The following is a 17,531-nucleotide window of genomic DNA, read 5'->3' on the forward strand; positions in this document are numbered from 1 at the left end:
CAGAGGCAAAGCTCAAGGTTAGGCCCCCTGCTTATCCATTTGGTCTCCACAATCAAGGATCCCATATTCTCCTCTGGAAGTGTCCTCAGCACCAACTCAAGATTTGACCAAGCTGTTTTTGTAACAAGGTTAAATACGGACAACACACTGTGAGCCAGAAAGCAACTCAGGAAATTGGGAATTTGGCAATGGGTCTGTTGGTTTAAACACAAGATTGTAAATAATTCATTGATGTTTACACTTTGTGTACTGTTGCCTGCCCTCGATTCAGAAAGTGATTGTAGGTTCATTAGAAGACCAGTATTAAATGATGGAAGCATGAAGAGTTCCAATTAGTCCTGTGTCTTAGAGCACGGTTTTGGAGGGATCAGTCAGGGACCCTTCAAAAAGATGTTCAACCAACGCCCTGTCTACTGTCTCACATCAAGATAAACGATCCCATGGCTAACATTTTGAACCAGGCCAGCGTAGCTCTCCCCAGTGTCCTGCTCAATACTTATGTCTCACAAACCAGACAGCTTGTTGATTGCCACAAGATTGTTAGTGGGGGGTTTGGAGGGTGCACACTGGCTGTTGGCTCTCCCAGCGAGTATCACAGTGTGTACATTCACTGCCTGGAGAGGGCCGTCTGCTGGGAAAGGAGCAGTAGGAAGACTTGCTTCAGTTTTCCAGATTCTTGGTTCCGATCAGCTGGGAAGTGGCCTTTTCAGAGGGTTGGGTTTGAGATCAGGGATGGGTGAGGGTGTTTGGGGATTGGCTCTGAGCTGTCCCACAGCTCGATCCTCCAGATACAAGGTTCTGGAGAAAGGCAGCTGTCTATCAGGTTCTGGTGCCATGCAGAAGTGAAATCTCTTAACATCCTGGGCCATTTCCACGGTTAATTAAGGTGCTCAGGACTTGGTTTGAGGCAGAACCTCACACACATTAACCTTACTTCAACCAGGGCTTTAGAAACAGCACTTTTTCTCTCCGCGTCTGTCCCTCCCTCTCTCCCCCCTCCTCTCTCTCTGTGCATCCCTGTCTCTCTTCCTCTGTGTCTCTTTCCCTCTGTCTCTGTCCCTTCCCCCTAGCAAACACCACCGCTCTCCTTGGCGACACTCTGCCCTGAACTTCCCTCCTTCGCTTTCATTGTTTCCCAATAAAAAGGAGAAATAATGTGACATTTCTCTATCCCCTATCCAGTCCACTCCACGATTGAAGAATGCAGAGACATGGCTGAGAGTTTTGAGAGTGAGCAGCAAGGAGGGGTCAAGGATTTGATCATCTGGGGAGTTAGTCTCCAGCAGGGGGCAGGAGACACTTAGCCCTCACCCCTCACCCCTATCTGTCCTGGTCACCCCTAACTGACTGATTTCATCTTGATGATAGAGTCACGTGATTCACAAGGTTCTCTGGTGACAAGTGTTCAATGTGTTAGATCTGAGAGTGTCCGAAGGACCAACCCATCACAAACACCCCCTCCCTGCTGTAACCAGTCCATCACTGCATTGCACCCCCCTCCCCAGGCTGACAGCTAACCTGTACGGCACACACTCCCACTGGGAAGCTGCTCAACAGACCTGCAAAATGACAATACCTGGACCACAAGAACAGGCCTATAGCACAATTTTGTGAATCTCTAAGCTTTTATTTCTAATTTCTCCATCAACAAAGCCAATCTGAGCTGAGGTTGTCGCCTCGATCCACACACAGTTATTACATTGATATAGCACCTGAATCTGTCTTCATTAACAGGTGAGCTCCTCAGGCCTTTCCGCTTATGCTGCCTTTGCTCCATAGCCCTCGAAACCTGACCCAACAAAATCATATCTGAGTTTTAAAAATTCCAATGGAAACCCCAGCATTCACAGCTTTTCCCCGGGAGGTCTATGTACAGGAAGGAGTGATATCAGGGATTCCTGATATCACTCCTTTGCTCTCATTTTAATCCTGGACTCCTCATCCGAGGAAATAGGCTCCCAATCTTGAGTTTACTTGTTTCAAAACAGAAATTAGTTCATGGAGGTTACACTAACTCGGTGTCAGGTGCCCAAACATAGCATGAAATATTGACTACAATGTGTGATCTATCACCTGGAAACCTGGGCCACGTATTCACCTGGAGTCAAGGCACTGCAACTTGTGCACGTCAGCAGAAAAGACGGCAAGCTTTCAAAATCCTTGGCCATCAGTTTCTGCTGTTGACAACCTTTGACACAACAAACTCCCTAACTATTAGTCAACAGAAATTGATTATCTTAACCTGAATGGTCTTATCAGGTACTATATAAGATCAATTCACTTCACAACACATCAGAGACATTCACACATTTCCAGGTAAGAGCTCAGTGTTACAACAACCATTGTGCTTGAAGAGCTAATGGAGAATGAGTCTGTTTATTCTCGAGAGGAAGGAGGTGAGGCTGTGCCTGTGCAATTCCTCAAAGATTTTATAACAACAAAGTATAGAAGCACCAAGATTGTTCAGGATGGTCTTAACAAACTGGGGATTCAAATAAACTTGGAAATTCGGAAGAAGGAATGGTGTAAGAGAGGAGAGAAAACAGAAAAAAATCCAAGTGATTTACTGATTCTGGTTCAGGAGCAGCTTTTAAAACAAATGACAAAGCGACAGGATCAAGGAAGATACACAACTGAAGCTTAGAAACTGTGTTCTGGGTTGGGTTTTGGAGTCCAACTCCAGAGACTAATCACAGTAATTATACAGGAAGGGTGTGTAGGAGGGAGTGAGGGGGACATGGGGCAGTAATTATACAGGAAGGGTGTGTAGGAGGGAGTGAGGGGGACATGGGGCAGTAATTATACAGGAAGGGTGTGTAGGAGAGAGTGAGGGGGACATGGGGCAGTAATTATACAGGAAGGGTGTGTAGGAGAGAGTGAGGGGGACATGGGGCAGTAATTATACAGGAAGGGTGTGTAGGAGAGAGTGAGGGGGACATGGGGCAGTAATTATACAGGAAGGGTGTGTAGGAGAGAGTGAGGGGGACATGGGGCAGTAATTATACAGGAAGGGTGTGTAGGAGAGAGTGAGGGGGACATGGGGCAGTAATTATACAGGAAGGGTGTGTAGGAGAGAGTGAGGGGGACATGGGGCAGTAATTATACAGGAAGGGTGTGTAGGAGGGAGTGAGGGGGACATGGGGCAGTAATTATACAGGAAGGGTGTGTAGGAGAGAGTGAGGGGGACATGGGGCAGTAATTATACAGGAAGGGTGTGTAGGAGAGAGTGAGGGGGACATGGGGCAGTAATTATACAGAAAGGGTGTGTAGGAGGGAGTGAGGGGGACATGGGGCTGTATTTATACAGGAAGGGTGTGTAGGAGGGAGTGAGGGGGATATGGGGCAGTAATTATAAAGGAAGGGTGTGTAGGAGGGAGTGAGGGGGACATGGGGCAGTAATTATAAAGGAAGGGTGTGTAGGAGGGAGTGAGGGGGATATGGGGCAGTAATTATACAGGAAGGGTGTGTAGGAGGGAGTGAGGGGGACATGGGGCAGTAATTATAAAGGAAGGGTGTGTAGGAGGGAGTGAGGGGTACATGGGGCAGTAATTATACAGGAAGGGTGTGTCGGAGGGAGTGAGGGGTACATGGGGCAGTAATTATAAAGGAAGGGTGTGTATGAGGGAGTGAGGGGGACGGGGGCAGTAATTATAAAGGAAGAGTGCGTAGGAGGGAGTGAGGGGGACATGGGGCAGTAATTAAAAAGGAAGAGTGTGTAGGAGGGAGTGAGGGGGACATGGGGCAGTAATTAAAAAGGAAGGGTGTGTAGGAGGGAGTGAGGGGGATGGGGGCAGTAATTATACAGGAAGGGTGTGTAGGAGGGAGTGAGGGGTACATGGGGCAGTAATTATAAAGGAAGGGTGTGTAGGAGGGAGTGAGGGGTACATGGGGCAGTAATTATACAGGAAGGGAGTGTAGGAGGGAGTGAGGGGGACATGGGGCAGTAATTATACAGGAAGGGTGTGTTGGAGGGAGTGAGGGGGACATGGGGCAGTAATTATAAAGGAAGGGTGTGTAGGAGGGAGTGAGGGAGACATGGGGAAGTAACTTTACAGGAAGGGTGTGTAGGAGGGAGTGAGGGGGACATGGGGCAGTAATTATACAGGAAGGGTGTGTAGGAGGGAGTGAGGGGGACATGGGGCAGTAATTATAAAGGAAGGGTGTGTAGGAGGGAGTGAGGGGGACGGGGGCAGTAATTATACAGGAAGGGTGTGTAGGAGGGAGTGAGGGGGACATGGGGCAGTAATTATACAGGAAGGGTGTGTAGGAGGGAGTGAGGGGTACATGGGGCAGTAATTATAAAGGAAGGGTGTGTAGGAGGGAGTGAGGGGGACGGGGGCAGTAATTATAAAGGAAGAGTGCGTAGGAGGGAGTGAGGGGGACAGGAGGCAGTAATTATAAAGAAAGGGTGTGTAGGAGGGAGTGAGGGGGACAGGGGGCATTAATTATAAAGGAAGGGTGTGTAGGAGGGAGTGAGGGGGACAGGGGGCAGTAATTATAAAGGAAGGGTGTGTAGGAGGGAGTGAGGGGGACATGGGGCAGTAATTATACAGGAAGGGTGTGTAGGAGGGAGTGAGGGGGACATGGGGCAGTAATTATACAGGAAGGGTGTGTAGGAGGGAGTGAGAGAGACAGGGGGCAGTAATTATAAAGGAAGGGTGTGTAGGAGGGAGTGAGGGGGACAGGGGGCAATAATTAGAAAGGAAGGGTGTGTGAGACGGAGTGAGGGCGACAGGGGGCAGTAATTATACAGGAAGGGTGTGTCGGAAGGAGTGGGGTGGGACAGGAGGCAGTAATTATAAAGAAAGGGTATGCAGGAGGGAGTGCGGGGGACAGGGGGCAGTAATTATACAGGAAGGGTATGCAGGAGGGAGTGCGGGGAACAGGGGGCAGTAATTATAAAGGAAGCGTGTGTAAAATGGAATGGGGGGAACGGGTACGGGGGCAGCCATTATAAAGGAAGGAGGTGTAAGAGGGAGTGGGGGGAACGGGTACGGGGGCAGCCATTATAAAGGAAGGATGTGTAAGAGGGAGTGGGGGGACAGGGGGCAGTAATTATAAAAGAAGCGTGTGTCGGAGAGAATGAGGGGGATAGGGGGCAGTAATGATAAAGGAAGGATGTGTAGGAGGGAGTAAGGGGGACATGGGGCAGTAATTATACAGGAAGGGTGTGTAGGAGGGAGTGAGGGGGACATGGAGCAGTAATTATAAAGGAAAGGTGTGTAGGAGAGAGTGAGGGGGACAGGGGGCAGTAATTATAAAGGAAGGATGTCTAAGAGGGAGTGAGGGGAGTGGGGGCAATAATTATACAGGAAGGGTATGTAGGAGGGAGTGAGGGGGACATGGGGCAGTAATTATAAAGGAAGGGTGTGTAGGAGGGAGTGAGGGGGACATGGGGCAGTAATTATACAGGAAGGGTGTGTCGGAGGGAGTGAGGGGTACATGGGGCAGTAATTATAAAGGAAGGGTGTGTAGGAGGGAGTGAGGGGGACGGGGGCAGTAATTATAAAGGAAGGGTGTGTAGGAGGGAGTCTGGGGGACATGGGGCAGTAATTATACAGGAAGGGTGTGTAGGAGGGAGTGAGGGGGACATAGGGCAGTAATTATACAGGAAGGGTGTGTCAGAGGGAGTGAGGGGTACATGGGGCAGTAATTATAAAGGAAGGGTGTGTAGGAGGGAGTGAGGGGGACGGGGGCAGTAATTATAAAGGAAGAGTGCGTAGGAGGGAGTGAGGGGGACAGGAGGCAGTAATTATAAAGAAAGGGTGTGTAGGAGGGAGTGAGGGGGACAGGGGGCAGTAATTATAAAGGAAGGGTGTGTAGGAGGGAGTGAGGGGGACAGGGGGCAGTAATTATAAAGGAAGCCTGTGTAAAATGGAATGGGGGGAACGGGTACGGGGGCAGCCATTATAAAGGAAGGATGTGTAAGAGGGAGTGGGGGGAACGGGTACGGGGGCAGCCATTATAAAGGAAGGATGTGTAAGAGGGAGTGGGGGGACAGGGGGCAGTAATTATAAAAGAAGGGTGTGTCGGAGAGAATGAGGGGGATAGGGGGCAGTAATGATAAAGGAAGGATGTGTAGGAGGGAGTAAGGGGGACATGGGGCAGTAATTATACAGGAAGGGTGTGTAGGAGGGTGTGAGGGGGACATGGAGCAGTAATTATAAAGGAAGGGTGTGTAGGAGGGAGTGAGGGGGACATGGGGCAGTAATTATAAAGGAAGGGTGTGTAGGAGGGAGTGAGGGGGACGGGGGCAGTAATTATAAAGGAAGAGTGCGTAGGAGGGAGTGAGGGGGACAGGAGGCAGTAATTATAAAGAAAGGGTGTGTAGGAGGGAGTGAGGGGGACAGGGGGCAGTAATTATAAAGGAAGGGTGTGTAGGAGGGAGTGAGGGGGACAGGGGGCAGTAATTATAAAGGAAGCCTGTGTAAAATGGAATGGGGGGAACGGGTACGGGGGCAGCCATTATAAAGGAAGGATGTGTAAGAGGGAGTGGGGGGAACGGGTACGGGGGCAGCCATTATAAAGGAAGGATGTGTAAGAGGGAGTGGGGGGACAGGGGGCAGTAATTATAAAAGAAGGGTGTGTCGGAGAGAATGAGGGGGATAGGGGGCAGTAATGATAAAGGAAGGATGTGTAGGAGGGAGTGAGGGGGACATGGGGCAGTAATTATAAAGGAAGGGTGTGTAGGAGGGTGTGAGGGGGACATGGAGCAGTAATTATAAAGGAAGGGTGTGTAGGAGGGAGTGAGGGGGACATGGGGCAGTAATTATACAGGAAGGGTGTGTAGGAGGGTGTGAGGGGGACATGGAGCAGTAATTATAAAGGATGGGTGTGTAGGAGGGAGTGAGGGGGACATGGGGCAGTAATTATAAAGGAAGGGTGTGTAGGAGGGAGTGAGGGGGACATGGGGCAGTAATTATAAAGGAAGGGTGTATAGGAGGGAATGAGGGGGACATGGGGCAGTAATTAAAAAGGATGGGTGTGTAGGAGGGAGTGAGGGGGACATGGAGCAGTAATTATAAAGGAAGGGTGTGTAGGAGAGAGTGAGGGGGACAGGGGGCAGTAATTATAAAGGAAGGATGTCTAAGAGGGAGTGAGGGGAGTGGGGGCAATAATTATAAAGGAAGGATGTGTAGGAGGGAGTGAGGGGGACAGGGGGCAGTAATTATAAAGGAAGGGTGTGTAGGAGGGAGTGAGGGAGACAGGGGGCAGTAATTATAAAGGAAGGATGTCTAAGAGGGAGTGAGGGAGGACGGGGGCAGTAATTCTAAAGGAAGGGTGGTGTATGAGGGAGTGCAGGGGGCAGGGGACAGGGGACAGGGGGCAGCCATTATAAAGGAAGGGTGTGTAAGAGGGAGTGAGGGGGGACATGGGGCAATAATTATAAAGGGTGTGTAGGAGGGAGTGAGGGAGACAGGGGGCAGTAATTATAAAGGAAGGGTGTGTAGGAGTGAGTGAGGGGGACGGGGGACAGGGGGCAGTAATTATAAAGGAAGGGTTTGTAGGAGGGAGTGCGGGGGACAGCGGGCAATAATTATAAAGGAAGGGTGTGTAGGAGGGAGTGGGGGGACAGGGGGCAGTAATTATACAGGAAGGATGTGTAAGAGGGAGTAGGGGTTCAGGGGGGCAATAATTATAAAGGATGGGTGTGTAGGAGAGAGTGAGAGGATACGGGGGCAGTAATGATAAAGGAAGTGTGTGTAGGAGGGAGTGGGGGGGGAAATGAGGCAGTAATTATAAAGGAAGGGTGTGTAGGAGGGAGTGCGGGGACAGGGGCCAGCCATTATAAAGGAAGGGTGTGTAAGAGGGAGTGAGGGGGACAGTGGGCAGTAATTATAGTGGAAGGGTGTGTAGGAGGGAGTGGGGGGACAGGGAGTCATAATTATAAAGGAAGGGTGTGTGTGAGGGAGTGAGGGGGACAGTGGGCAGTAATTATAAAGGAAGTTTGTGAAGGAGTGAGTGAGTGGGACAGGGGGCAGTAATTATAATGGAAGGGTGTGTAGGAGTGAGTGAGGGGGACAGGGGCTGTAATTATAAAGGAAGGGTGTGTAAGAGGGAGTGAGGGGGACAGTGGGCAATAATTATAAAGGGTGTAAAGGAGTGAGTGAGAGGGACAGGGGGCAGTAATTATAAAGGAAGGGTGTGTAGGAGGGAGTGGGGGGGGATAAGGGGCAGTAATTATAAAGGAAGGGTGTGTCAGAGGGAGTGTGGGAGGACAGGTGGCAAAAATTAAATAGGAAGGGTGTGTAGGAAGGAGTGGGGAGGGGGTGGAACAGAGGCCAGCCATTATAAAAGAAGGGTGTGTAGGAGGGAGTGAGGAGCAGGAGGGACAGGAGATGTAGACAGATTGAGAAGGGGTAGCTGGATGGGTGGGAAATGTTGAGATGAAGCAAATCGAGAAGGGGAAAGGGACAGAGTTATAGTTACAGAGGCTGACTGTACATGCCATGTCCCAACCTTCCACAGGAGAGTATTGTCTCTCTCAATTTACTGATTCCTGTCTGTTTAATTTACTTTCCTCAAGCACCATTGTCTCTGCCTCTACGAACCTCCCTGAAAATGAAGTAAATTCTGGATTACTGCCACTCACTGTGCGAAGATATTCATCCTCACAGCCCTCCTGCCTCCCTAATCTCCACAACTCTTCCCCAAGCCTTTAATCTGTGCCCTCTACCCTGGTACAGTGTGCCAATAAGGCACAGCTTTGTTCTGGCTATTTTATCTAAACCTGTCATAACCTTATCCTTGTTCACCAAATCTCCCTCCAGCTCCACTGTTCCAGACACAACAACCCCAGCTTCTCCAATTGAATCTTGTTGCTAAAAGATGTAAATCTGATCAAAAAAGACAACAGACCACCCGACACTAGCTCTGGCCAAAGTGGGCAGATCATGCTTGATCTGTTTCAATTGGGTCATGTGTGATCTGTCCCAGTGCAGGGTGTGGTTTGACCCTCATGATTGAGGTGTATATCTAGATCAATGAACATGGAGAGCCATGCCACCAACACAATTATTATTTCTGAAAATCAACAGGAGCTTGGGTATTGTCACTGCTGTGTGATTCGGTAAATACTGTGACACAACTTCTCATGGTCTGTGCTTTCGAGCACCACTTGCTGAGGTGCTCGTTTTGCAGGACAAGTATGGTGGTGAAATGCTGGCACTACCACCTGGCTCAGTTTGAACTTTCAGCATGTGTTTTCCTGCCTTTTCGGATTTTATGATATTATTAGCTGTAAAGGCTTTGGTTCATATTATAATGGTGGCTAACTCAATCAGTCTGTCTGAGACTTCCTCACCAGAAAAGCCACAGTCACATCCTTCCCTTGTGGCAACTTCTAACAAAGTTATCAATTGCCTCTTCCCCATATGTAACGAGTTGGAGCTTGTTCATTCTTACCTTCAGCTAGTCTCGGCTCAGGCTTGGAGGGCCGAAGGGCCTGTTCCTGGGCTGTAAATTCTCTCTCTCTCTGTCTCTCCTGTTAATTTTCTCTCAGTGGTTTCTTTACTTGCCTTGGCCCCTTTCAAGATGCTTGCTTTGTGAACTACATCCTGGAAGTTTAAAATTTACAGGCTTCAACCTTTTTGTGAAGTCAGTGTCAAAAGAGGAGTAATGATGTCCCATTGACGGCTGTTTGTTTATTTTGGCAATGATAGAAAAATAGGAAGTTAGTCTGGAGAGAGGAAAGCTTTCTTAGTTTATAAAATGGCCTTCTGAGGGGGTTGGTTTTGCTGCAGTTCTGCTACAGATTTTTCTAACTGTGCTTCTAGAACCATTCAGATGCCTATTTTTAAAAGAAGCAGGATGTTTTTAAAGAGAGACAGGAAGGGAGACAGTATTCACCATCTCAGTGACTGACCATAACCCTCAGATATGCTGGCATTTACATCTTACTTTGGAAGTAAGGCACTGTTATATATTTCTTGTAACATAAAAGAACTTACATTTTAAACCAGAAAGAACTTAGTACACTGATCCTGCAAAGAGGATCCCAGCCCATCCCTTCAGTTCCATGGCCAATCCACCCTGACCTGCACATCTTTGGACTGTGGGAGGAAACCGGAGCACCCGGCAGAAACCCACACAGTCAGCCGAGGCTGGAATTGAACCCGGGTCCCTGCTGCTATGAGGCAGTGGTGCTAACCACTGAGCCACCATGCCACTGCAAAGAAAATCTCCCTGTATTCTGACAGGTCCTGTCTACAGATCTGTATGAGTAAATGTACTCTCAGAAGCTGATGATGTTAATTGTCTGAATTCTTTATTGTGCAGAGCTGTTGTTTAATTCATCTTCAATTACTTTGACAAATATCTGTTATTGAGATGTTGGAATTGTTTCTTTCCAGATAGCCACCTCCTATAACCATGATATCCAACAGGATATCTTTGCCTGTCATGGCAAAGTTTGTGTTATCCCTCATAACATAAACTAGGCAAGGATAATGTAGTATAATTGCAGCTGTCTATAATAAAGAACAATTACATTTATAGACACAAGTGGCTGGGCTGGTTTAGGCTGTTCAGTTAATGCTTCTAGTCAGAGTCATTGAGTCATAGAGCTCTACAGCACAGAAACAGACCCTTCGGTCCAGCCCGTCCATACCGATCAGATATCCCAACCCAATCTAGTCCCACCTACCAGCACCCAGCCCATATCCCTCCAAACCCTTCCTATTCATATACCCATCCAGATGCCTTTTAAATGTTGCAATTGTACCAGCCTCCACCACATCCTCTGGCAGCTCATTCCATACACGTACCACCCTCTGCATGAAAAAATTGCCCCTTAGGTCCCTTTTATATCTTTCCTCTCTCATCCTAAACCTATGCCCTCTAGTTCTGGACTCCCCGACCCCAGGGAAAAGACCTTTGTCTACTGATCCTATCCATGCTCCTCATGATTTTATAAACCTCTATTAGGTTACCCCTCAGCCTCTGACACTCCAGGGAAAACAGCCCCAGCCTGTTCAGCCTCTCCCGAAAGCTCAAATCCTCCAATCCTGGCAACATCCTTGTAAATCTTTTCTGAACCCTTTCAAGTTTCACAACATCTTTGCGATAGGAAGGAGACCAGAATTGCACACAATATTCCAACAGTGGCCTAACCAATGTCCTGTACAGCCGCAACATGACCTCCCAACTCCTGTACTCAATACTCTGACCAATAAAGGACATGTCATGTTTCGAGTGATCTCAGTTTGAAATTGTTATCCCATTGAGTCCCATGCTGTGGTACCATACTGCTTTCATGTCACTAAAAGGAACATTGACTGGAAGACATAACATTATTCTGTGTCAAACAGTTTAATTCACTTACAACTGAAGTTGGCCCAACTGAATGTTTTACCTTTTGGCTCCACGCTTGATTGATAGGCCTAGTTTAGGAAACACAAGAGAAATATTCCTTAACCAATCAATTTCCCCTTCATTACAAACATTACACTGCTTTCTTCTGGAATGTGTTCAATCCCACTCAACTCGTACTGGCTTCACCCTCAATGTGACTATGGGGAGTCATCTCTCTGCTGCCACTTTTTATGCTTCTCACCAGTGTCAGCAAGTGCTTGGTATGAGGAGGAGAAGACAGAGAGGAGAGAGAGTGAAGGGGAGAGGGGGGAGAGTAAGGGGGTGAGGATGAGAGATGGGATAAAGAGACAGATGAGACAAAGTGGTGAAGGAAGAGAATTAAGAGAAGGAGAGACAGATCATGTTGTGGTAGAGTGTGTTGGGATTAGAAGCAACATAATGAGCTACCCATTTCAGAGATAGCTGCATTCATGAATGAGAGGCACAATAGGAGGGAAAGCTGCTTTGTGCTGGTGATTAGGAGAAAACAGGAGATAATCTTTGATATGTTTCAGATGTTCTGAGCATATTTTTTGCATTCTGAGCACTGCACAGTAACTTAATGTCATTCCTCTTTATCAATCATCAATCCTCTCACTTAAGACAGCAAAGACAGAAAAGACAAGCCAAAATGAAGATTCAAATAGTCGTGTTGTCTGTTGTAGTCATCTTCAGCGCAATCCTAATTGGTAAGTGAACGACACTTTGATATTTACATTTAAATGCAATATGTTTCTTTTTCTGGGGAGATTGTTCTGTTCCAAGCAATAGTGGGGACAGCACTGGATTAGATACAGTGTAAAGGTCTACTGTTTTAAAATGAAAGATCCCTCAACACTGACCCCATCAAACGGCCCCTGGACAGGGATAGCATGGGATTAGATACTGAGTAAAGCTCTCTCTATACTGTCCGGATCAAACACTCCCACACAAGGGACATTTAATGTTATACAGACCTTCTTTTGAACTTTCCTGGGTTCTTATAAACCATGGTGGTCAATCCAATAGATTGAGGGTCTCACAGAAATTAGTTCCCCAAAAACCATCAAAGGAGAAACCTACACATGACCCCGGGCTGACATTTTCAATGAATAATAATTGAATGAGGTTCCTGACTTAGGTTAAAGTTGAGTCACTTTTGAAAAACAGCACATTTTGTCAAACCTTGTACTCATCAGGACAAATCACAAGAAATACCAAAGTAAAGGGAAAACAACATGTTCCCAATCAGGGTACTAGTCATACTCAGCCAGCCTGCGCTTGCAACACCCACAACAGTATCCAATCTGAGATGCGATTCTGTAATAGGTCAACATTTGCTGGATAAGCCTGAATGGGTGAAGAATTACACTGACAACCAAGTTAATATCTTCAGTCAGGCTCACAATGTGGTCCACCTGTGTGTATAGGAAGTGACATATATTAGGGTATATCCCCCTGTTTTTTGCAGAAAAAAGGAACAATCACAGCATCCATTTCAAACCAATGAAGGTGACAACCATTTCTCAGGGCTGTGTCTTGACCAATCAGAATCAACCTCCCCAGTTTAAAATTTAACCAAAACTTGGCAGTTATCTATCGGTCATAATTAACTGGTGCATACGCCATAGCAATACCTCTACCAGTGTCCACTAGCCAACAAACCAGTACTCTCCTCTCTCAGTGTAAATGTTGTTTTCCTTCGGGTTCTGTACAAATAATTAGTTCAGACAAATTATCCAGCATGTTAGAACCAGATTCTTGTGTTTTTTAATTCTTCTATTTGCTGTGAAGTCCTTTGCCAAATATTTTGTCCCAAACCTTTGTCGAACAATCTGTTCCAATCTTTTTCTCTCTTTATTTTCCAGCCTGTGATGCTTTTCCATTGGAACAAGCCAGTCCTACAGCTCAGTCTTTCAGAAATCTACAAGATCATATAATGGGAATGAAAGATCATGCAAGTGAATTGCTCACCAGCATCAAAGAGTCTTCTGTGGTTCAACAAAGCCAGTGAGCAGCCACAACATTGACTTCACTCAGCTCAGTTTACTTTTCATATTTATTGGGTGAAAATAGCTTACAGAGGCAGTTGGGAATGGAAAGCTTAAATTCTACACTCATACATTTTTCTCAATTCATGCTGACCCAGTAATCAGTGAGGCAGGTGAGGAGACCCAAATGGCAGAAAGTGCAGGAGCCTCATCTTTGCAACTCCCCAGAGGTTTGAGATCCTTTCAGCTTGTCAGGATGACAGTTATGACCACAGGGCTAGTTGACCATTGCAAGTGATAAATGTAGCTACTGAAGTGGGCAGAGCAAAGAGGACAGCAATGGTTATAGGGAACAATATATTGAGGGAGATTGACATTGTTTTCTGTAGCAAAGAGGGAAATCCAGAAAAATATGTTTCTTGTCTGGTGCAAGGGATTATGACATCTGCTCAGTGCATGACAGAACCTGTAGTCAAGGGGAGTAAAGCAAAGTTCTCTCTAAGCTGCACGACCACAGAGCTGCTCTGAGGCTCCTTTGAGATCCCATATTAATGCATTGACTTCTGGTGTTGGATGTTGGTGCTGCGTGTGGACCTCAAGGGTCCAGTGAGTATTGAAGCAGCAAAGATTCAGTCGTTGTGATCCATGAAGCTATCAATGCCATAGATACAAGGAAAGAGGTACTTCAGAGTCAGTAAGAGAAATTAGGCACCAAATTAGGAAGCAGAAGCTCACAGGCAGTTATTTCTGGATCATTACCTGAGCCACGTGCAAATAGGTACAGGAGAAATAAGATTAAAGAAATGAATGTGTAGCTCAAGATTGTTGTGGTAGAAATGGTTTCCAGTTCATGGGCACTGGCATCACTCCCGGGGAAAGTGGGAGCTGCACCATTAGTTGGGTCTACATCTGAAATGTGTTTGGGCCAGCATTCTAGCAAAACATGTAAATAAGCAAGTTGAGAAAGTCGTAAATTAAATACTAAGTTAAAGAATCAAATTTAGAAAGATGTGGTAAATGAAATAGAGGTGAGGAAAGACAACAAAGTATTAATATGGGAAATCATATATATACTGTGACAGGCAGAGATAACAAGAGATAATCTGAGAATGATTCAATGGGTAAAGCTAAAGACTACAAAAATAATAAAAAGACAAAAATAGAGGATTTGTATCTAAATGCACTTAATATTAAAAAACAAACAAACTGAGAGTGCTAACATAAATAACCATGACCTGACAGTGAAGTCAGAGAGGTGGCTGCAGATTTAAAGAGATTGTGAAATTGTCCATTTTGGAAGGAAAAATTTTTAAAAAGCCAATTATTTAAATGCTGAGAGATTGCAGAGCTGAGATGACGCACTCTCTTGCATGAATTGCAAGTGGAAAGCAAATTGAATGTTATGTTTTACTGAGTGAAATTGGATACACAAGTTGGGAGGCACTGCTTCAGTTATACAGGACACTGGTGAGACCACATTTATAATACTATCTACAGCATTGCTCATCTTATCTAATGTAAAATATATGTGGATTGGAGGCAGCTCAAGGAAGGTTTACGAGATTATTTCCTGGAATGGGGGGGGGATGGGTTGGGAGTGGGGAGCAGGTGGGGTGGGTGGGCATTGTTATCTAATGATAACAAGGAACAATGGGCAGGCTGGATTGTACGCACTGGAATTTAGAAGAGTAATAGGCAACTCGATTCAAACATGTACAATGCTGAGTGGTGTCATGAGAATGCATGTGAAGAGAATGTTTAATCTTTTGGGAGAATATAGAACTTGAGTCAGTTTAAAAATAAACAGTCACCCTTTTAAGAGAAGGATCAGGAAAATTATTTTCTCACCAGAGGGTTGTCTTTGTTTGGAACTCCCTTTTTCAAAGCGCAGTGAAAACATTGAAGTTTTAACCTATTTAAAGGTCGAGGTGGTTAAATTCCTGATACATAAAGAGCGAAAGGTTATTGGGCAGTGGATAGAATGTGAACTGATCTGATCAGTCTGATCTTCTTGAATGGTGGAGCAGGACTGAGGGACTGAATGGCCTCCTCCATAGGTTAGTTCGTATGCACATATGATTTTTAAAGATTAATTCATGGGATCTGGGCATGGCTGGCCAGCCAGCATTTATTATCCCTCACTAGATGCCAGTTGAGAAAGTGGGGGTGAGGTTGCCTTGTTGAATTGCCGCAGTCCATGTGCTGTAGGTTGATCCACAATGCACTTAGGGAGGGAATTCCTGGATTCTGACCCAGTGACACTGAAGGAACGGGCAATATATTTCCAAATCAGGATGGTGTCTTGGAGGAGAACTTGCATGTGGTGGTATTCCATGTACCTGCCGTCCTTGTCCTTCCCGATAGAAATGGACGCGAGTTTGGAAGGTGCTGTCTGAGGATCTTTAGTGAATTCCTGCAGAGCATCTTGAAGGTCATACACACTGCTACTATTGAGCATCGGTGGAGGAGGAAGTGGATGCTAGTGGGTGAGGTGCCAATCAAACAGCTGCTTTTTCCCGGATGGGTCAAGCTTCAGGCGTGTTGTTGGAGCTGCACCCTTCCAGGCAAGTGGATCAGAAATTGGATAGCTGAAAGAAGATGGGACGTTGATGGGACATGTTCATCCTGGAGTTCATCCTAATGCTATACCACAAGGATCCGTTTTGGGGCCACTGCTGTTTGTCATTTTTTATAATGGCCTGAATGAGGACATAGAAGGATGAGTTAGTAAATTTGTGGATGACACGAAGGTCGGTGGATATGCCGAAGGATGTTGTAGGTTACAGAGGGGTGTAGATAAGCTGCAGAGCTGGGCTGAGGTGACAAATAGAGAAAAGTATGAGGTGATTCACTTTGGAAGGAGTAACAGGAATGCAGAGTACTGCACAAATGGTAAGATTCTTGGCACTGTAGATAAGCAGAGAAATCTCTATGTCCATGTACATAGATCCCTGAAAGTTGCCACCCAGGTTAATAGGGTTGTTATGAAGCATACAGTGTGTTAGCTTTTATTGGTAGAGGGATTGAGTTTTGGAGTCAGGAGGTTATGCTGCAGCTGTACAAAATTCTGGTGCAGCTGCACTTGGAGTATTGCATGCAGTTCTGGTCACTGCATTTTAAGAAGGGTGTGGAAGCTTTGGAAAGGGTTCAGAGATTTACTAGGTTGTTGCCTGGTATGGAGGGAAGGTCTTACGAGGAAAGGTTAAGAGATTTGAGGCTGTTTTTGTGAGAGAGGAGGTTGAGAGGTGGCTTTAGTGAGACATATAAGATAATCAGAGGGTTAGAGTGGGTGAACAGTGACAGCTTTTTTCCTCAGATGGTGATGGCTAGCACGACAGGACATAGCTTTAAATTGAGGGGTGAAAGATTTGGTGCAGATGTCAGTAGTTTCTTTACTCAGAGTAGTAGGGCCATGGCACTGCTTGCAACAGTTGTAGCCTCGCCAACTTTAAGGGCATTTAAATGGTCATTGGATAGACAAATGAACAAGAATGGAATAGTGTAGGTAGATGAGCTTCAGATTTGTGCAACATCAAGGACCAAAGAGCATGTGCTGCACTGTAATGTTCTATGTTCTATTCCATCAGACTCCTGACTTGTGCCTTGTAGATGATGGACAGGCTTTGGGCATATGGAGTAAAGCACCCTCTGTACTTTGTCACTGATGTTGCAGTAATTATTCTCTCTCTTTTTTAGGGACTTTATTACCAGTGCCTTTCAACGGGTACCCGAGATCTTAAGGAACATTGGCCAACAAATCTCTGATGCCCTTCAAGGTGAACAATAAAAAACTGGATTTCATAACTTATATTCTTTGTGGTAATTGTATGATACCAAAGAAAACAAAATTCTGACATTTTCCTCGAATTGTGGGGGTCCAAGTGAGCTGCCATTTCACTGAAGTTGGAGATCAGCCATTTCAGGAAGAGTTGTGCCTACTTCTATTCTGAGGCTATCAATTCTCTTTGTAAAGATTAGCTACGATAACAAAGGACTGGACGTACCAGTGATAACTGTGTGCTACCTTCATTGTAGATGTGACTGATAATGGGTAAACTAGTAAATGCAGTTTAAAGTCTGAATGGTCAAGTGGGCTCTTATCATTTCCAAACCATTCTCAATTTTGTGCACCAAACACCAAAAGTGAAGGAGCTTAATTCAAAGTTCAAGTGGATTTGAACAGTTTTTTCACTGGAGGCAACATTATTA

At 46.0% G+C, this 17,531-nt stretch overlaps 1 long non-coding RNA gene across 1 annotated transcript; it reads left to right on the plus strand.

Moving 5' to 3' along the window:
- Window positions 1-2,297: 2,297 nt before the first annotated feature.
- LOC122541128 (uncharacterized) lies at window positions 2,298-17,130 on the plus strand. Its single transcript, XR_015751954.1, has 4 exons — window positions 2,298-2,316; window positions 11,956-12,041; window positions 13,200-13,341; window positions 17,019-17,130. It is a non-coding gene; the product is annotated as an uncharacterized LOC122541128 (long non-coding RNA).
- The last annotated feature ends 401 nt before the right edge of the window (window positions 17,131-17,531 follow it).

This window comes from Chiloscyllium plagiosum, unplaced genomic scaffold (assembly GCF_037043375.1).
Source record: "Chiloscyllium plagiosum isolate Xiang-an unplaced genomic scaffold, Cpla_swu_hap1 HiC_scaffold_29, whole genome shotgun sequence".
Classification (NCBI taxonomy): Eukaryota; Metazoa; Chordata; class Chondrichthyes; order Orectolobiformes; family Hemiscylliidae; genus Chiloscyllium; species Chiloscyllium plagiosum.